Genomic DNA, 22,023 nt, shown 5'->3' with positions numbered 1-22,023 from the left:
TGGAATCGGATAGCCTTGAATGTCCGTGGTCAGCAGGCAAACCAACTTCCGGAACCACTTATCTGCCACAAGGCACTCTGAGAACTCAAAACCCTCAGCGGACTTCTTGATACGCATAATGTCAATCCTCCCCGAGGGCACTTTAATGCCCAGTGGGTTGTAAGAATACAAAGACAGTCCCCCTGTGCATGTCTCAGCACTCTGGTTGCTTCCTTGGCTCTCAACATGTTTGAGAGACAATCCCTCGGTCCAGATAGAACATTAGTCACCCTAAGGTGCATATCCTGGGAAATCTCACGAGGGTGGAAAAACCTGCCCAGCCAACAGACTACAAAGCGTGCCAACAGAGGCCTCTGGTACATAGAGCAGGGTTGATACTCAAGTGCAGACAGCTCTGGAGGATGTTTGACATTTGTCCACCTCAGAAAATGCAGGAAGGTCAGAAGCCGGCAGGTTTAACTGACACTTCTCTGCCCTGCCCCCCCAATCCACCTACTAGGCTTCAATTTCAGAGGACTGAGAAACAAAGCCATTCCAACACCCCATCTTTCTCTTTTTAACTACTTATATCTCTCTCTTTTCTTTTTTCTGGTTGGTTGGTTGGTTGGTTGGTTGGTTGGTTGGTTGGTTGGTTTTTTGTTTACTCTTAATAATAGTAACCATTTTTTCTCCTAGGTTCGGGAAGATGGCCTAATGGAAAAGTGCTTGCTGTCCAAGCACTGGGATCTGGTTGAAAAACAAAAGGAAATGAAATAAGCAAACAAACAAAAATCCTAAGTCAACAAACCCAGCAGGCATGGCAGTGTATGGCTGTAACCCCAGTTCCGGGAAGATGGGCAGGCACTGGCAGATCCTAGGGGTTTGCTAGCCAGAAAGTCTAACCAAATAGGTCAGCAAGAGATGCTGTCTCAAAGCATGAGGTGGAGAGTGAGAAAGAAAATGCCTGCAACCTGTGGCTTCTACATGAGCACATGTAGAAGGCATGTATACCTACATACTCATGTACCCACATACACCACACATGTATACATATTTACAGTTTCATATTTTTGCTTCTTATATTCAGCTATTTTTGTTAGATCTATAGTTTTCATTACTGGGTGTGGTGGTTTAAATAAGAATGGCTTTGAAGTTTCAGAAACCTAAGCCAGGCCCAGTCGTTCTCTCTTACTGCTGCCTGTGGATCTACATGCAGAACTCTCAGCCTCCATGTCTGCCTGTGTGCCACCATGCTTCCTGCCATGAGGAAAATTAACTAAACCTAGGAAACCATAAGCAAGCCCCAACTGAATGCTTTCCTTTATAAGAGTTGCTGTGGTCCTGGTGTCTCTTCATAGCCATAGATTTCTGCTAAGACACTGGGAATACGTTTTCTCCTTTTTGGATTTTTTTTTTGCCCTCCCCTCTTATTCTTCGTAGCATTTTCTACTACTATTTTTCTTTCTTCAGCTGGTTCTTTGATAGTTTCACACATGTGTGTAATGCACTGTAATCACTGTCTTCCAACTTTCCTTCATCTCCCTCCCATCCTCATCAACAACTTTTCCTCCTTACCTGTTCCTTTCTCAGAGTCATGACTTCCTTTCTGTCGGGTGACCCATCTGGGTTAACCAGAGCTGTCTCTGTGACCCCTGGATTGGGACTATTGATCAAAGCGTGGTGAGTCATCAATGGGTACACAACTGAAGGCAATGGTTGCCTCTTATCCTGTATCTTTCTATAGGAACTGGTTTATCATTGACAGAGGGGGATTCCTGTGCTCCTTCTCCAACCTAACTTGGCTGCGATGGGCCCATTCATGTACAGACCCCACACAGGGATCCACAACAGCCGTGAGTTCATGATCGAAATGCTGCCCGGAGGATGGCATTTCAGTGTTCCTCCTTGGTTGGTTCCTGCCATGGCTTCCCTTGATGATAGATTGTGATCTGGAAGTGTAAGCTTTAAATTTTCTTCCCCAAGTGGCTTATGGCCAGAGTGTTGTTTCAAAGTAGAATAAAAACCACAACACAATGCTGGCTGGGAAAGCTCAACCTCAAAACCAAGTGTGGGGTAACTCCTTATGCGTTGTTGGCTATGAAGGCCCTGGAGATTCTACAATCCCTTCACAGTGGCCTCCATGAGGGATGCCCCTGCCACACACTAGGCCTCAGGGACTTTCCTTAATTGCAGAGGGAGATTCCATAACCCCTTTCTTCTGTCCTTGACTCTAAAGCCAGAGCAACGTGGCTGGAACTGCCAAGTTCTGCTGTTTGCTGGGGCTGGAACATGACCCCCCCCTTATCCATTTACATCTTCACCAGCTTTCTGTTTTTGATGGTTTCCACCACCACCTAAGTCTGGCTGTTCTGGAACTTTCTCTGTAGACTGACATTGAATCCAGAGATCCGCATGCCTCTGTCTGCTGAGTGCTGGGAATAAAGGTGTGCACCACCACGCCTGGAACTAAGCTTTTCTCTAATTGCTTTTCATAGCATGGAAGCTTAGCTGGTTCTTACCTCGAGGTCATCACTCCCTTAATTCCATTTAATATCTTTAATCAGTTTATCCACTTGAATACAGAATTTAGCTCCATACCACTTCCTGGTGCCCTTCTAATCTTTGAACCATACATTTTGTATTTTTCCTTGCTCAGCTTGCTCTGTTTCATCAAAATGTTCTTCATAAGAGTGAACCACAGACTCTATGTTGACTAGAGTGTTTTGAAATTTCCTTTGGCAATACAATTAATCTATATCTCTTCACCGTAGCCTCCAGCAGACTCTTAGGACAAGGGCAGAAAGCAGCCACATTCTCACAAGATATCACGAGAATGCTCTCTAGGCAATGTTCTAAAATTCTTCTCCCCTGAAACATTTAGAGCCAACTCTCCACAGTTCAAATCACCGTCTGCGCCACTGCCTTCCATGTTCCTGGTAGGAGGGCCCATTAAACCCCACTTAGAGCATTCTACTTCTTTTCTAATCCAAAGTCCACGAAACCGCGTTCCTCCCAACAAAAGAGTGGTCAAGTCTATCAAAGCAATACCCACGTCCCTAGTACCGATTACTATCTTAGTTAGGGCCTTACTCCTGCCTGGAGATACTATAACTATGGCAACTTTTAGAAAACATTTAGTTGGGGCCGAGACTCAAGCTTCAGAGGTTCAGTCCATTATCATCATGGCAGGAAGCATGACAGCTTACAGTCAGACATGGTGCTGGAGAAGGAGTCATGACTTCTACATCTTGATTAGCAGGCAGCTAGGGCACAGCTTGAGTATATGATACCTCAAAGCCTGCCTCTGCAGTGACACATTCTCTCCAAGGCCACACCTCCTAACAGTGCCATTCCCTGTGGCCAAGCATTCAAACACATATGGGTGCTATATCTATTCAAACTACTACAACACCCTAGCCAATTACTTTCCTTGGGGTCCTCCCCACCTCTCAGTGGCCTCTGTCTAGGTTCTTGGCTTCTCTAGGGACTCTAATTTGAACACACAGAATTAGAGAGTCAGAGCTAGGATCCACATATGAAAGACAACATATGACATTTAATTTTTATGCCTGGGTGACTTCAGTATATTTTTTTCCAGTTTCATCCATTTACCTGTACATTTCATAGTTTCCATTTTTCTTTACAGTTGAATGAAATTTCATTGTGTATCTTTTTTTTAAAGATTTATTTATTTATTTTATGTATATGAGCACACTGTAGCTGTCTTCAGACACACCAGAAGAGGGCATCGGATCCCATTACAGATGGTTGTGAGCCACCATGTATGTGGTTGCTGGGAATTGAACTCAGGACCTCTGGAAGAGCAGTCAATGCTCTTAACCATTGAGCCATCTCTCCAGAGTGTATCTTTTTTTTTAAATTAACTTTCATCATTCGATGGGCTTTAAGTTCATTTCCTATCTATTGGGAATAGAGTAGCAATAAACATGAATAAGCAAGAATCTCAGATGTGGGGGTGAAAGATCCTCGCATGCCCAGGAGTGGTACAACTGGACTGTTAGAAAACACTCAGCACTTTCAGGGAAAGCTAGAGGGGCTTTTGCGATTTGATATGACTCCAGCCAGAATGGCTAAGATAAAATTTTAAAAGAATTAAATAATAAAGCAAGTGCTGGTGCCAGTGCTGCAAAAGAGGGACTCTTGGGCCTTGTTTGTGGTGGTGAAAAGTGACGAAGATACTACAGACAGACTTATGAGACTTTCCTTAAAAATCCCCAAGTTAAACGACCTATAGCCCACATGTTCCATTATTGACTTCATAGATGAGCTTGGAAGTGTTCCCTCTGTTTCTACTTTGTAAAATAGTTTGAGGATCATTGGTTGTAGATTTTCTTTAAAGAAGCTCTGTTATGAGTCCATCTGAATTTCTCTCTCTCTCTCTCTCTCTCTCTCTCTCTCTCTCTCTCTCTCTCTCTGTGTGTGTTATAATTTTTTCTTGTTATTTCTTTAATGTCCTTGCCTGTTATGGATTTATTTAAACGACTTATGCTATCTTGGCTTAACTTTGGTTGCTCAGATGTATCTAGAAACTCAACCATTCAGTTTATTCTTTCAAAGTTAGCACAACATAGGTTTTTAAAAATATGCTCTTATAATTTTCTATATTTCTCTGATATGTGTTGTAATGCCTCCACTTATATCTAACTTAAGAGGCTCTCTCTGTGTCTCTCTGTCTCTCTGTGTGTCTCTCTATGTCTCTGTCTCTGTCTCTCAGATTCTTTGGCTAAAGATCCATAGCTTTTATTTATTTTTTCAAAAAATCTAACTCTTTGGTTCATTGATGCTTCGTATTTTTAAGTGTTTCCATTTTATTTATTTCTGCCCTGGTTTTATTATTTCTTCCTGTCAACTGCTTATTTACTTATTTATTTAATTGGATATATTTCTTTATTTACATTTCAAATGTTATTCCCTTTCCCGGTCTGTCAACTACTTTTGATTTTAGTTTGTTTTTGGTTTCCATACTCTTTTCAGTTTCCAAAGGACATCATTAAATTATTTATTTGAGCTCTTTCTGACTTTTTACTTTTATTTTATGTGTATGAGTATTTTGCCTGAGTAAGTGCACCGTGTGTGTGAAATTCCCAGGGAGGTCTGCAGAGCGTCATTGGATGCCTTAGAACTGGAGTCACAGATGTTTGTGAGCAACCATGGAGGTGTTGGGAGCTGAACCCAGGTTCTCTGAAGAACGGTCAATGCTCTTCACCCCTAAGCCATCTCTCTGGTCCTCTTTCTGTTTTGTTTTATTTTTATTTTATTTTTAATTAATTATTTTACATCCTCATCTCAGTTTCCCCTCCTTCCTCTCCTCCCTGCCCTTCCCCACCCCCTCCACTTTTCCTCTCTCTTCAGAAAACAGTAGGCCTCCTGTGGATAGTAACCAGCCTTGACATATCAAGTTGTAGTAAGACTAGGCACATCTTTTCTTAAGGCAGCCCAGTTGGAGCAAAGTTCCCCAAAGGCAGGCAACAGAACCATAGAAAGTCCCTGTTCCTGCTGTTAGGACTTCCATATGCAGATCAAACTATACAACTGTTACATATGCGCAGAGAGCCTAGCTCAGTCACATGCATGTTCTCTTGTTGGCAGTTTAGTCTCCGTGAGCCCTTATGAACCCAGGTTAGTTGGTTTGGTAGGCTTTCTTGTGGTGTCCTTGACCTACAATCCTTCCTCTCTCTCATCTGCAGGATTCCCAAGCTCAACCTAATGCTTAGCTGTGGGTCTCTTCATCAGTCTCCATCAGTTGGCTGGGTGAAGTCTCTGACTATGGTTATGCTAGGCTCCTGTCTGCAAGTATAGCAGATTATCACTAACAGGGCTGGGTTCCCTTTCACGGCATGGGTCTCAAGCTGGACCAGTTACTACCTGATCATTCCCTCAATTTCTGCTCCAACTTTACCCCTATATATCTTATAAACAGGACAGATTGTAAGTCAAAGTTTTTGTGCCTAGGTTGGTGTTCTGAGGAGATGACCAGTTCAGGCTCCACATCCCCATTGCGAGGAGTCTTAACTAGGGTCACTCTCATAGATTTCTGGGAGTTTCCATTGCCCTAGGTTTCCAAATCATTCCAGAGATGCCCCCTCCCTATTACAGTTGTCTCTTCCAGGACTTCCAGCCTCCATACTCCCCAACTTCATCCCTCCTGCTCCTATCTCTACCCCTTCCCCCTCTAGTCCTCCCTTTTCCCTGTCCACCCACGATGTCTAGTCTACTTCTGCTTCTAAGTGGAAATTGAACCATACCACTTAATTCCTCCCTTAGGTACTCCTTGTTACTTAGCTTTGGGTCTGTGGACAGTAGCATAGTTACTCTTTACCTTATGGTTAATATCCACTTATAGTGAGTACATAGCATATTTGTCTTTCTGGGTCTGGGTCATCTCACTCAGGGTGATCTTTTCTAGTTCCATTTATTTACCTGCAAATTTTATGACGTCATTTATTTATCCATTTTTTTGATTGGGGGTCATCTAGGTTGTTTTCAGTTTCTTGCTATTACAAATAAAGCTGTTATTAACATAGTTGAGCAAGCGTCCTTGTGGTATGATGGCGTATCCTTTAAGTATAGGCCCAGGAGTGGTATAGTTGGGTCTTGAGGTAGAACTGTTCCCAATCTTCTGAGAAACCACCAAACTGATTTCAAAAGTGACTGTACAAGTTTGCATCCACACCAGCAATGGAGAAGTGTTACCCTTGCTTCATATCAAGCTGTTGCTTGAGTTCTTGATCTTACCCATTCTGATGGGTATAAGATTGAATCTCAGACTCGTTTTGATTTGCATTTCTCTGATGGCTAAGGATGTTGAACATTCCTATTATTATTATTATTATTATTATTATTATTATTATTATTAAATTATTTTATTTAGTTACATTCCAAAAGCTGCCCCCATTCTTAGTCCCCCCTTCCTGAGTTCTTCACCCCTCCCCCCACCTCCAGCTCACCCCCAGGGCATCAAGTTCCACAGGATTAAGTGCATCCTCTCCCACTGAGGCCATACAAGTCAGTCCCCTTGCTAGACATGTGCCCGGGGTCATGGCCCAGCCCATGTGTGCCCTTGGTTTTTGGCTTAGTCCCTGGGACCTCTGAGGTATCCTGGTTGACACTGTTGTTCTTCCTATGGGGTTGCAATCCCCTCGGCTCCTTTAGTCCTTCCCTGAATTCTTTCATATTGGTCTTTGACCTCAATCCAATGGTTGGCCATAAGTATCTGCATTTATCTTAGGAAGTTGCTGCTAGAGTCTCTCAGAGGACAGCCATGCTAGGCTCCCGTCTGCACGCACAATGTTGCCTTAGTTAGGGTTTGGTATACGTGCATGGGATGGATCCCAAGTTTGGCCAGTCACTGCATGGCCATCCTTCCATTCTCCGCTCCATTTTTTGTTCCTGCATTTCCTTTAGACAGGAACAATTCTGGGCTTAAAAATTTTGAAGATGGGTGTTCCCTGGCCTCAACTGGGGGCCATGTCTATCTACTGGAGGTGGTCTCTTCAGGATCCATCTCCCCACTGTTGGGCATTTTGGCTAATGTCATCCCCATTGAGTCCTGGTAGCCTCTCATATCCCAGGTCTCTGGGACTTTCTATACATTCCCCTTGCACCCTAACCGCCACTGCTGCACATTTTGATTCATTCTCCTGGCCCTCTGGGTATCGCTCCTCTTTTTCCCCATACCTGATCCTACCCCCTCCTTTTTCCCTTCTCACTCCCACCCAGTTTCTTCCCTTCCTGTGCCTTCCATTTTATTCCCCTTCTTTAAGTGCTTCTTAGCTTTTAGAGATTTCACTGTTAAGAATTTTTTTTAGATCTGTACCCCATTTTTAATTGGATTATGTAGTTGGTAAACATCTAGTTTTTTGAGTTCTTTATATATTTTGGATATCAGTCCACTGTTGGGGTTGGTGAAGATCTTTTCCTGTTCTGTAGGCTGCCATTTTGTCCTTTTATGGTGTCCTTTGCCTTCCATAAGCTTTTCAGTTTCACGAGGTCCCATTTATTAATCGTTGATCTTACTGCCTGAGCTATTGGTGTTCTGTTCAGGAAGTTATCTCCCATGCCAATGTGTTCAAGGTTATTCTCCACTTTCTCTTCCATTAGGTTTAATGTATCTGGTTTTATGTTGAGGTCTCTGATCCACTTGGACTTGAGTTTTGTTCAGGATGATAGATAATGGTCTATTTTCATTCTTAATCATACAGACCACCAGTTAGATCTGTACCATTTGTCAAAGATGCTTTCTATTTTCCAGTGTATAATTTTGGCATCTTTGTCAAAAATCAAGTGTCCAAAGGTATGTGGGGTGTTTGTTTGCTTTTAATATAGACACTTATCCACTTCCCTTTTATGACTGCTTACATTGTATCCCAGAGGTTTTGGTATGTTGCATTCTTGATTTCATTTAATTCTGAGCTGTTTTTGTTTGTTTGTTTTGTTTCATTCGTGATATTTTTTCCAACGGATTTCCAATCATTCAAGAGTGTGTTATTTAATCTCCAGGAGTTTGAGTATTTTCTAGAATTTCTTCTGCTAGTAACCTCAAGTGTTACTCTGGTGTAGTCAGATAGGATACATGGAATTATTACAATGGTTCTAGGTTTGTTCAGATCTGCTTTGTGTCTTAATATGTGGTATATTTTAGAGAAGCTTATGGGTGGCTAAGAAGAATGTGTCCTAGAGTGTTTGAAATGAATCTTCTATAAATTTATGTTAGAGCCACTTGGTCTATGATATTATTTTGTCCTAATGGTTTTTTTAATCCTATATTTCCTTAGCCTGTTTTTACAATGAAACATTTTTCTTTTCCCTTCATTTATGATAAATAATGTAGTGGTGTGATTGGGAAATGCCTCCTGCAGGTTCGTTCACTTGAGCACTAGGTCTCTAGTTGGTAGCACTGTTTGGAGAGGTTATGAGGAGATGCAGCCTTGGTGGAGGAAGTGTGTTACTTGGGGACAGACTCTGGGAGTTTAAAGCCTCATACCACTTCCAGCTGCCTCTCCCTGCTTCTTTCTTGCAATTAAAGTGTGAGCTCTTTACTTCCTGCTCCTGCCAATGCGGTGCTGGTTTACCCTGATGGACTCTTAACTCTCTGGAACCAGTCCCCAAACAACTCTTCTTCTCTACATTGCCTGGGCCATGGAATTTCACCACAGAAACAGAGAGGTAACTAATACAGAGAGTTTTGCCAGGTGATTATCTGGCTTGGCATCTTTCAGTACTTACACATCGCTCCAAGCTCTCCTGGCTTTTTATAGTTTTCATCGGTAACTTTCATCTGTCGTTCCGATGTGTCGGAACCTACACACAACTTGTACCTTTCCTCACACAACTTTAATACATGTCCTTTGCTCTGTATGGTGGCTGTTTTAACTATTGTGTGGCACGGAGAGAGTTATTTCCAGTTCTTGTCTAGATGTCACCTGTGTGCTTCTTGTACTACAATGCATACCTCTTTCCCTAGATTTGGGAAGTTTTCTTCTATGATTTTATTGGAGATACTTTCTACACCTTTGTCTTGGAATTCTTCACTTTCTTTGACGATATGTAATTCATAAATTTGGTCCTTTCGTGATGTCTCCCACATACTGCATAGTCTGTTTTGAGATTTTTTTTTTGTCATTTTCTTTGAATGACATAATTATTTCACTTTGTATTCTGGTCCTGAATTCTGTTTTTTACACGCCCTTTACATTCTGTTGACGAGGTTTTCCACTGAGTGTTTTTAATATGCTTTCTGAATTTTTCATTTCAGTTTACATTTTCTTTGGTATTTTTATCTCTACTTAATTCATTATCTTCAGCACATCTTTCAGATTTTTGTTTTCTAGGATTTCAATCAGTCTATGCCTGTCCTCCCTAAGTTTATTCAAATATTTATTTATGAACTCTTTGAATTCCATGATTGTTACTGTTTTGTTGTTGTTGTTTTAATTCTGTATCTTGATTTTCAAGACACTTTTTTTTTTGGTTCTTTTTTTCGGAGCTGGCGACCGAACCCAGGGCCTTGTGCTTCCTAGGCAAGCGCTCTACCACTGAGCTAAATCCCCAACTGTATCTTGATTTTCATTTAAGTTGTTATTTGACTCTGTCACTATCTGCTTAAGTCGACTTTAAAGTAACATTAGTCAGATGAGATAAGGCCACCACCAAAGGGGCCCTATGATGGTGTGGAATAGCATGGGGTTGGGGAGTTGGGGAGGATCTTGGTGAAGTTGGAGAGAAACCAGAATCAGGATAGATGTGTGAAAAAAATCTATTTTAATAAAAGAAAAATAGAAAAAGAATATTCTGAACAGCAAAACATAGATAACAGAGACTACCCCACATTAATGTAAGAAATATTCCACCAAGAATATATAACAAGTGTGTGTTGTGTGTTAAATAAACAATAGTAGATTCAAAAGGACAAATAGCTCATTATACAATGATAGCTGGTGGCTTCAATACCCTACTTTTATCGATGGACAGGTCATCCAGACTACAGGTCAACAAAGAAACATCAGAGTTAAATATCACCACGGATTATATGAAGTCAACAGGTATCTATAGAATATTCCCTTCGATAGTTGCAGAATACCCAGTCTTCTTTGTGGGACATGAAACTTTTTCTAAAATAAATCACAATTTAGCTCATAAGTTTTAATAAATAAAAGTAGCTGAAACCATTTCTTGTATCCCCTCGGATCATAATAGAATAAACCACAGACAGCGTTGGTGAGATGGCTCAGTTGGTACAGCGCTTACTGCACAAGCACGAGGCCCTGAGTCTGACCCACAGCATCAAAGGCTGAGTGCAGCAGCAGCAGCTGCCTCTAGTCCTTGGAGCCAGGGAAGTGGAGACAAGAAGATCTCTGGGGTAGTCTTGCTGATCGATGAGCTCCTGGATCAGTGAGAGACCCTGCCTCAAAAACAGGATGGGGAGAGATAGAGGAAGCTAGTCAACCGGGAACTCTGGCCCCTGTGCACACATCAACATATGCACAACACACAGAAGAAACAAACCAGGGGAACAATATTCCAATACTAAGAGAAATCACAGAAAACATATGGAAACTTTAAGAGTGAACAGTGCACCCTTGGATGATCAGAAGGTCACTGAAGAAACCAAGGATGAAATGTGAAAACTGGATGATTCAATTAAAACTCACACATTATCTGTCTGTCCATCCATCCATCCATCCATACATACATACATACATCTCTCTCTCTCTCTCTCTCTCTATATATATATATATACACACACACACACACACACACACACACACACACACACACACACACTTACCTACCTATCTACCTATCCACCTATTATCTGTCTGTCTGTCTATCATATCTCTCTATTTCTATCTCTATCTCTATCTCGTCTGTCTCTATCTCTATCCCCATTCTATCTCTGCTTCCAGTGTGTGGTTGAAGATGTGATCAGCAGCTTTCTGTTCCTAATGCCATGTTTTCCCCATCCTGATAGACTCTTACCCCTTTGGGACCATAAACTAAAACAAACTCTTTCTTTCCTAGTTAGTCTTTTCCAGGGATATTTTTTCAAAGCCAAAACCAACCAACCAACCAACCAAACAAACAAACAAACAAAAACCTAAAGTATTTTTTCTGAACACATTGAGGTAATCATAATTCTTAATTTGTTAAATGGTAAATTGCGTCGATTGCTTTTGGAATGTTAAATTAAGATTGTTTTCCCGAGAAAACGCTCGCACAGTCATAGTGTGTTATCCTATGCATGCATTACAACTGTTTCCTACGTTGCTGTTAGGGAATAGATGTGGTGGTCCGATTCACACCGGTAATCCCGGCATTCAGAATACAAAGTGGCTTTGCACACAGCTCCTTCGGTTGCCAGGCTGGTTACAGCAGCACAGAGTAGGAAGACCTGACTCAAAGCAGCAACAGCCATTGTTAGGAATGTCTACCATTACGAGAAACATTGGTCTGCCATTGTGATGATTGTCATAGTATGTTTCCCGGAAGTTCTAAAGTGATTTTCCTGAGGATAGCCATATAGATCAATGGAGTAGTGGTGGAGGTGGAAAAATAAACAATATTTATAGCCAGTAAATGTTAGACAAATCCATCGTTTAATTTCAACACAGAGAGAGTAGTCCCTTGCAAAAAAGTGGCTCTGGGACATTTGCCACATGTAAAAATATGGTTTCAACCCTATCTATTACCACTCATAAAAATTGGGTAAATTTGACTTTACCACAAGCAAGGCTTTTGTGTCTTAGAGGGTATTGTTAGGAAAGGAAAAGATGCGGGCCACAGTGGAACCCACTTGTTACATCATCGTTGGGAAAACTGAGGCAGGAGGGGCTTGGGTTTAATTTAAGGCCAGCCTGGGCAACAAACCAAGATCCCATTTCAGCATATTCCCATTCTTTATTTCTTTACCATTGAAGACTAGAAAAAATACAAAGCACGTATTTGATAAAGTTCACTTAAACAGGATGAGGAGCTCTCACAATTCATGAAAAGTAGCCCAATTGCAAATCGCGCACAGATTTTGTATCCTACCACAATGTTGAGTGTCGACTGTGAGATTGCCTGGGTGTTTACCACAGTGACAAGAAAATAAAGACCCACGTGAAAGAAGAATACACATCCCAAATAAGGAATGGAGAGATGTTCGGTGTCATTGGTCATTAGAGAAATACAGATGAAAACGACAGATACTCATTCCCACCCATTCGGTCAGCTCCAGAGGAAGAGAGCCATTATAAGGTTTGGGAGGTTATGGAAAACCTCCCAGAACTGCAAGGCACTGCTGGCGGGAAGGTCAAATCATGTAAAAATGCTCGAAAAATGCTTTAATATCTTTAGTGAGTTCTTAAAGAGTTAACCTGTCTATTCCTCTCCTACATTTACCAATTAGAAGTGAAATGTATGTCCTTACGGGGATTGCGTATTAATGGGCTTAACAGCATTCATGGTGGGCCAAAAGTGGAGACAAAATGACCATCGACAAGGCAAAGGAACTTGCCTTAGATAAACGAACATGGCACTTGCTGAGGAACTTGCCTTAGATAAACGAACATGGCACTTGCTGAAGACATGACTTTTTGCAATAACTATTATGAAATACTAATGGAAATGAGACAGAGGAAACATCTCAGGAACATGCCAGTTGGAGGAAGCTAGGCCCTGCCTCAGGAAAAACAATCACAATCAATGACCGCATAATTCTGTGTACAAGGACCTTCCTTAAAAGGGGCTGTAATGGGTAGAAAGTAGAGTGTTGAGTGTCAGAGACTAGGATGTGAGGAAGGGACATGAAACGTCTTTGGAGGATAAAAACGATTTGGGAATTGAGTTGTGAGGAAGGTAACATGGCTGCGGGGAAAGTGTTTGCTCATGAGTGTGGCAGCCTGAGTTTGGTTCCTGGAATCCACACAAAGGCAGAAGGAACCCACTCTGCACAGTTGTCTCCTGATCTCAGTACCACTGAATGCAGGTCCACACACATGTATCATATATATGAATCATATTCACACTTCATTATCATCATCATAATAATAAACTTAAAAGCATTAAAATTGAATTATGGGATTGTTGCATAATTATGAGCTCACTAAAACTCTAAATCTTACACTTAAATGAGAAAATCCTATGCCATGAAAATTAGCTTGCATTCAAACCATTTTTTAAAAAAGATAAACTATTTAAAAAAGGGAGAAATCAAAAAATATTGTCAAGACAGCTTTGAAAGAGAAAAAAATTGGAAGGTTGGAGTCTGAGTTCAAGACTTCTATGGAGCTACAGGAATGAAAAGACTGAGGCATCTGCATAAAAATGACAAATGGGGGACTGGAGAGATGGCTCAGCAGCTCAGGATGCTTGCTGCTTTTGCAGAGGATTAGAGTTTAATTCCCAGCACGCACAGGCGCAGCTTACAACTGCCCGTTACTCCAGCGTCAGGGGACCCAATGCCCTCTGCTGGTCTCTGTGGGCATCCTATACAAGTACACACATTGTATGCATACATGTGTATGCGCACGCGCACACACACACACACACACACACACTTAAAAGTCTTATATAGAAATGGGTGAAGCTAGATACAATCTAGACATAGACATACTCAAGTATAGGTGATTGGTTTCAACGACACTCCCGAGTGATTCAGTGAATGATGTTGGGGGAGTACCTGGGTGTGGTAGGCATAATACTACACCGACACCCTTTCCAAAGATGGCCATGTTTATTTAATCCATGAACTGGAAAATCGTTACCTTGCGCTGCACAGAAAGAGGGAGGGGACGCATTAGGACTGATGAGGCCCTGAGTTTGTTTCTTCATCTGCTCGTTTTGATGTATAAGCCAACATCTAAGATTCTAATCAGGATCTCCCCGTGGTTATCCCGTGATTAGTCTCTCCTCCGTGCAGAATTAGTGCTGGGTTTGGTGACAAATAAAGTCTTGTAAAGGTGATGACATGTGACTCCTCAGGGCACTTCACGGAGGGCATTTCAGCTTCTGTCTTCCATTGTTTCTTCAGGGGAGCCTCGTGCTGTAATGACAATCAGGCATCATGGAAGACTCACAAGGACAGGTCCGCAGGCATCTGGTCTACAGTCTGGCTGCTCAGGTGTATGAAGCAGAGCATCTACTGCCTGTGACGTCTTGGGGGCGCAGGCAGCACTGTAGAGTGGCTGACCCGGAACTGTTCTGCACGAGAACCCGGGAGCAGGACCACACGACACAGCTCTTCTTGAATTCCTGACCCTCAAAACCAGTAGAAACAATAGATATTTAAGAATCCAACAATAGAACTTAGCTCGTGAGGTTTGGGGCTAATTCATTGCACAGATATAACTCCTAGAGGGCGTCACCTTCTTTTAGGTTAGGATCCATTTTACTCATCAGCTCGTGATCAGAATTTCTTTCCTTACAAATATCCGCAATTTCTATATTTGGAAGAGTCCTCTCTTTCTAAGCCGGCACTCCGTAAGGACGAAGCCATGTTCAGCTCCAGCGCCGAGATTGTGAAGCCCAATGGCGAGAAGCCAGACGAGTTCGAGTCTGGCATCTCTCAGGCGCTGCTCGAGCTAGAGAGGAACTCGGATCTGAAGGCGCAGCTGTGGGAACTCAACATCACCGCGGCAAAGGAAATCGAAGTCGGTGGTGGTCGGAAAGCCATCATAATTTTTGTACCAGTTCCTCAGTTGAAATCTTTCCAGAAAATCCAAGTCCGGCTAGTTCGTGAATTGGAGAAAAAGTTCAGTGGGAAACACGTAGTCTTCCTTGCTTAGAGGAAGATTCTGCCCAAGCCAACCCGGAAAAGCCGTATGAAAAATAAGCAGAAGCGCCCCAGAAGCCTCACCCTGACGGCAGTGCACGACGCCATCCTTGAGGATTTGGTCTTCCCAAGTGAAATTGTGGGTAAGAGGATCCGTGTGAAACTGGATGGCAGCCGGCCCATAAAAGTTCATTTAGACAAAGCACAGCAAAACAACGTGGAGCTCAAGGTCGAAACTTTTTCTGGTGTGTACAAGAAGCTCACAGGCAAGGATGTTAACTTTGAATTCCCAGAGTTTCAGTTGTAAAGAAAATGAATGAATAAAGTGTCATTCATAATAAAAAAAATGTGGAAGAGTCCCTAAATTTTCCCACAAGTTAAGATGTTTACCCCGTCTACGATGGCCATGGGCCCAAACACCTCACATTGCTCCTTTCTCAGAGGAGCAGTCGTCCGACTCCTTCTCTACCTAGTCTTCCTTTCTTTCTCTGTCTTTTATGATTCTGAACTTATTACAAAACTTTCAAGATTTTCTCAGACTAGATCCTAATAGTACGAACCTAGAAGCAGGATGTAGAGAAAATATGGCCCGCCAGCCAGATCCTCCTGTTTGCCCATTGATTAAATGATGTTTCACTGGGACGTAGCCATCTCTAGTTTATGGAGTCTCCTTCTGCCTTTCGCATATGATGCCAGAGCTGAATCGTTGCTATAGAAACCATATGGCTTATGAAATAGAAATTATTTACCACTTGGTCCTTTACAGAAATAGTTTATTCCCCCAGATTAAGGTTTATAGTATTTTATACTGTGTGCTACTCCACCCGAGACACCTACTACAAAATTCCTAAGAGTGGCCAGGCTGAAATGTCCCCATACAGTGACATTCACCTTCATCATCTAGGGAGGCTGTCACACCAACTTTTAATTTCCTGACCTCTCCTAAGCACCAGTCTATTGTAGCCTTACTCACTTCCATTTTCCTGTTTCCATCATACATGTACTTCCTATCTACATAGGATAGTATGTCAATAGGAGGACGTGATTTTCTGTTTTCCTTCTCTTCCCCATTCTCCCTCCTTCACTTCTCATCAAAGAATAAGTGATATGATAAAACATTATATTTATCCCTTATGAATTGAGAAGCAGTGGAAAGAGAACATTTTGATGCTGAACACTCATACACACATGCACACATACACACACACATACATACACACACATACACACACATACACAGTCACATACACACACATACACACATACACACTCACATACACACTCACATACATACACACACATACACACTCACATACATACACACACATACACACTCACATACACAGTCACATACACACACATACACACATACACACTCACATACATACACACATACACACTCACATACACACTCACATACATACACACACATACACACTCACATACATACACACATACACACATACACACACATTCACACACACACATACACACACATACACATTCACACACACATACACACACACTCACATACATACACACATACACACACATGCGCACACACACATACACACACATACACAGTCACATACACACACATACACACATACACACTCACATACATACACACACATACACACTCACATACACACTCACATACATACACACACATACACACTCACATACATACACACATACACACATACACACACATTCACACACACACATACACACACATACACATACACACACACTCACATACATACACACACATACACACTCACATACATACACACATACACACATACACACACATTCACACACACACATACACACACATACACATACACACACACTCACATACATACACACATACACACACATGCGCACACACACATACACACACATACACAGTCACATACACACACATACACACATACACACTCACATACATACACACACATACACACTCACATACACACTCACATACATACACACACATACACACTCACATACATACACACATACACACATACACACACATTCACACACACATACACACACATACACATACACACACACATACACACACACTCACATACATACACACATACACACACATGCGCACACACACATACACACACATACACACATATACATGCACACACACACACACACACACACACACACACACACACACACGACTACAACGCAATGCCAGAGCCAGGAAAGTTTGGCATGAGGATGCCATCCCTTGACACATAACCACAGAGCACTCCTCAGCTCTGGCCCTGCAAAGGGGAAGAGGAACAAGGGTAATTCCAGCCATTACAGGCTCCTGGACACCAAATGAAACACTGCTGTAAATTATATATAATCAGCACGGAAGGCTTGTTTCCCTGTGGTTCTGAATGGGGCTTTTCCTTCCTCTTGTCTAGGAGGGAAAGAACTGGTTTAGATCTTTCTGGGGGAGTTTCATCTGGCAGAGAGGACGAGAACTTTCTCTGGGTCTTAAGAGGGCACTTGTCCTATAATCAGGATCTGTGTAATGGAAATTCTGTGTCACTTTTCTTATACCCAAATCTCCCTTCCCTGCCCACACAATTTTCAGTCCATAGAATCTGACACATCAATCATGTGAGGACAGGGATTTTCAGAGAGTTGAAAGTGATGTGTATCAAATAGCAACACCTGTTCATTCTCTAACACTTTTACACCTGTGTCCACACAGTCTCTGTCCCCAGAGAGTTCATCACCTTGCAGGGAAGTCCATTTATAGGAAGATGTAGTCACAGGGGTCTAAAGCCCTAAGAAACACGGGCCTGGGGAGATGGATGATTGGGTCCTAAACGCTCCCATCTATATCAAGACAAGACGACAAGTTCCCTTTAAGTTAGACTCCTAGCAATGGCCCTTCTTTCTAGGGGTGACTAGTGATATCCTACAGGATAGTGGCAGTGCTCTTGCTAACCCAACTGACATGGCCCAAGTCTTCAGCAAACCTTGTTAGCTCTGTGGAGATAGGATGCTGAGGGTGGAGTGGGAAACCCACTCTCCCTGTGGACTGCCTTTCAGAATGAAGAAGAGAACTGCATACAGAAAGAAGCAAGAAATTGACAGGCTGAAACAGGTTGACAGACTGTTAAGGACAGTGAGCAGGAAGTTCCTACCTGAGAAAGATGGACCCACGGTCTTCATATCAGACAGAGATAACTGAGGAGCACAGGTAAAATGCTGGCAGGAAGGAAGGCGGGACAAGAATGGCAACCTTTCCTCCCATCCAAGGATAGAAATGACTTAATACATACCTTATGCTATTTTTCTATTAAGTATTTATTTTTATTTCATTCTGAGCACATTATAGATTTGTATTGTTTGATCTATCAATTATATGATTTCATTGGTCACTGTCTTTGTTAGGATTTTACTACTGTGAAGAGACACCATAACCAAGGCAACTCTTACAGGGATAACATTTAATTGGGGCTGGCTTACAGGTTCAGAGGTTTAATCAATTCTTGTTAAGGCAGAAACATGGCAGTGTCCAGGCAGGCATGGTGCAGGAGGAGCAGAGAGTTCTACATCTTCATCTGAAGGCTGCTGAGAGAAAACCAGCTTCCAGGCAGCTAGGACGAGGGTCTTAAAGCCCCCGCCCACAGTGGCACACTTCCTGTAACAAGGCCACACCCATTTCAACAAGGCCACACCTCCTAATAGGCCACTCCTTGGGTCAAGCATGTACAAACCACCACAGTTATTTTTGGCTGTTTTCTATCTCTATAAAGTTCTCATTATGGAATCTATTTACTTCTCAAATTCCCTTCACTCTCTCCCTACCTATTGTCTGTCAGTCATTTACTTTTTTACCCCTATATATCAAAAAATATCTGTGTTTATTTCCAATTTCATACCCTTTAAAGACTTCTTCAATGCCCATCACTCTTCAATCGTCTCTGCCTACATGACTCCTTATACATAAAATCCTGAAGCCTCTACCAAAACCTGCTGGAATTAGTGAGTGAATCCAGCAGATTTGTAGGACATAAAATCCACTAATGATATTAATAACATTCCTATACATAAATAAAGACTATTTTATAAAATAATGCTGTATCGGTAGCCTCAAGGGTTGTAAATTTGTACAACCATATGGAAGGCACTATGCAGAGTCCTCAAAGATTTTAAACCAGAACTACTGGAAGATCTAGTAATCCTACCTCTAGGTAAATGTCAAAGGAGATGAACTAGTGTGTCCAGGAGAGACCATTCTTATTGAAACACTATTCCCAAGAGCCAATTTAATGGACGCACTCTAAGTATTCATCAAGAGATGATTAGAGGGCGGGCTGGGAGCGAGTGGGGGTTCAGTGGCTTCACCTGTCCTCATGCAATGGCATCGAGTGGCAGCGGCAATTGTCTGGCAGAGGGGGCCGCCTGTCATCAGATGTGCAGCAGAATATGGCCGGAGAAACTAATCACAGCCAAGCACCTATGCTGTGCTCCGCTGGCTGCCGATGTTATGGAAACCCTCGTACAAATGTCACGTGTTCAGTATGCTCTAAAGAACATCTTCAAAGGCAATGGCAGCTTCTGTCAGCAGTCTGTCTGCATCCAGTACAGTGTGCAGATAGATGCCAGCGCCCCAGATGCTCAGTCAGCGCTAGATTCTACGTCTTCATCTAGGTAGCCAGGCCATATATCAAATCGGTCACTTCTATCAGAATCTGTAGCACCTTCCCAAGTGGACATCGGAGGACAAAGCCGTATCTGAGACAGGAGACCTGCAAGGACCCAGAGCAGCAGAGGGCCTCGTTCCTCTCGAATGTGATCCTCCATCTTCAGTGTCAGACACGACACAGCAGCCATGTGAGGAGCAAAGCAAGTCTCTTGCAAAACTAAGACAAAACAAGAATCGCTGTTTCATGTGCAGGAAGAAAGTGGGACTTTACCGGGTGTGAACGCCGGTGTGGACATGTTTACTGTGGTGTGCACCGTTCCTCAGATGGTCACAATTGCTCTCACAATTACAAAGTTGATGTTGCTGAGAAAATCAGAAAAGAAAATACAGTAGTTGTCGGTGAAAAGATCCAGAAGCTTTGAGTTCCTGCTGGAATACAAAATCCTTTGAGTATCTGCAAACTAAACACTGACGAGGTTTTTCTCCCCGGTCCTTGAGAAGGTAGAGTGCAGTATCTCGAGTAGACTGTAGAATCATGCATGTCATCGGAATAGATTTTTGTTTTTGCTTTGAAAGTGACTCTGAACATTTATTTCCATTGCAGTTTCTGTGGCTGAAAGGAAGCATTATACTTTTAAGATCACTTTAATTTTAGTTGAGTGCAGAGGGCTTTTATAACAAATGTGGAGAAATTCTGGGGGTGTGACTCTTCCAGTATTAGACACGCATGCACTGATCTTGTGGTTTATTTCTCATCATGTATGTATATATCTCTGCAGCACGATTCCCTCTTGATAAGGCCCTTCCAGGACAACTAGTTATCAGTAACTGAATGTATCTTAATCAGTACGGCTGCTTCTGTTTGTTTTGTTTTGTTTTTTTTTTTCATTTAAAAAGGTTATACCTATCTATGTTAGCATATAGTTTCTTTACACCCACTCTTTATGTCTTAATCATTTGTCACAGCAGAATATGTGCTGATCAGATTCTAAATTTGTGGTTTTTTGGTTTTTTTTTTAATATTTATTTTATTTATATGAGTACACTGTCGCTGTCTTCAGACACACCAGAAGAAGGCACCAGATCTCATTACAGATGGTTGTGAGCCACCATGTGGTTGCTGGGAATTGAACTCAGGACCTCTGGAAGAGCAGTCAGTGCTCTAACCACTGAGCCATCTCACCAGCTCCTCTCTCCTCTTTTTTTTTTTTAAAGCAAGGGAAAGAAATGCTGAGTGCATCTCACTGCTGAGTGCACGTTTCTTAGAGATTGCTGTTCGAGGGTCTGCGCGTGCACACTAGGAAGAATGATCTGTGTGCAGTGTTTATGTTTATTTGCCAGTCTTTGATTAAATAAGAAGGAAAACCAGAAAAAAAAGAGAAAGCCGACTAGATTAAATAGTATGGCATATATCCACAGTGGGATGGTAAACAGCCCGGAAAAGAAAGAGCTTGAGTTACTTTTCTACTACTGTGGAAAAACACTATGACCAGGGCAAGTCATAGAAGGACGGTTTGGGTTTATGGTTCCAGAAGAGAAGAATCCATCACCTTCCTGCAGGGAGACGTGGAGGCAGGCAGCCACCGCAGCTGTCACCACAGCTGGGGCATTGAGCCGAGTTCACATCTTGAATATACATAAAGCAAAGGGAACAATTGGGGAAAGGCAGTCTTTAAACTTTCAAAGCCCCCCTCCAGTGACATTTTCTTCTAACAAGGCCACACCCCCTCGTCCTCCACACATAGTGCCAGCGACCAGGGACCTCCTGTTAAATACTCGAACTTACAAGGGACATTCTCCTCCAAACCATTACAGAAGGACACCGCAAATGAATCCAGAGGACACGATACCGAGTTAAATAAGACGGGGAGGAAAGACGAGCACCACATCATCCCATTTACATCTAGAATGGAGAACATGTTAAGGGATGGTGGTTACCTCAGGCCGGAGGAGAGCGAAGGATCAGGAAGACGTTCAAGAAAGGATGTAAATTTTCAGCTAGCCAAGAGGAGCAAATCCCTCCTTCTGTAATGATATAGTTGCAGTTAACAAAGATTCCTTGACAAGTTGGGAGAGTCTCAGCTGGCATGAC

At 42.3% G+C, this 22,023-nt stretch overlaps 2 pseudogenes; both read left to right on the top strand.

The window, feature by feature from the left end:
- The first annotated feature begins 14,822 nt into the window (after nucleotides 1-14,822).
- On the top strand, nucleotides 14,823-15,600 carry Rps7-ps22 (ribosomal protein S7, pseudogene 22; annotated as a pseudogene).
- A 4,111-nt stretch (nucleotides 15,601-19,711) lies between these two features.
- Nucleotides 19,712-20,353, top strand: Zfand6-ps1 (zinc finger AN1-type containing 6, pseudogene1; annotated as a pseudogene).
- Nucleotides 20,354-22,023: the final 1,670 nt, after the last annotated feature.

This window comes from Rattus norvegicus, chromosome 4 (assembly GCF_036323735.1).
Source record: "Rattus norvegicus strain BN/NHsdMcwi chromosome 4, GRCr8, whole genome shotgun sequence".
Taxonomy (NCBI): Eukaryota; Metazoa; Chordata; class Mammalia; order Rodentia; family Muridae; genus Rattus; species Rattus norvegicus.
The sequence above is the reverse complement of the archived record's forward strand: the minus strand, read 5'-3'. Positions and strand labels throughout refer to the sequence as shown.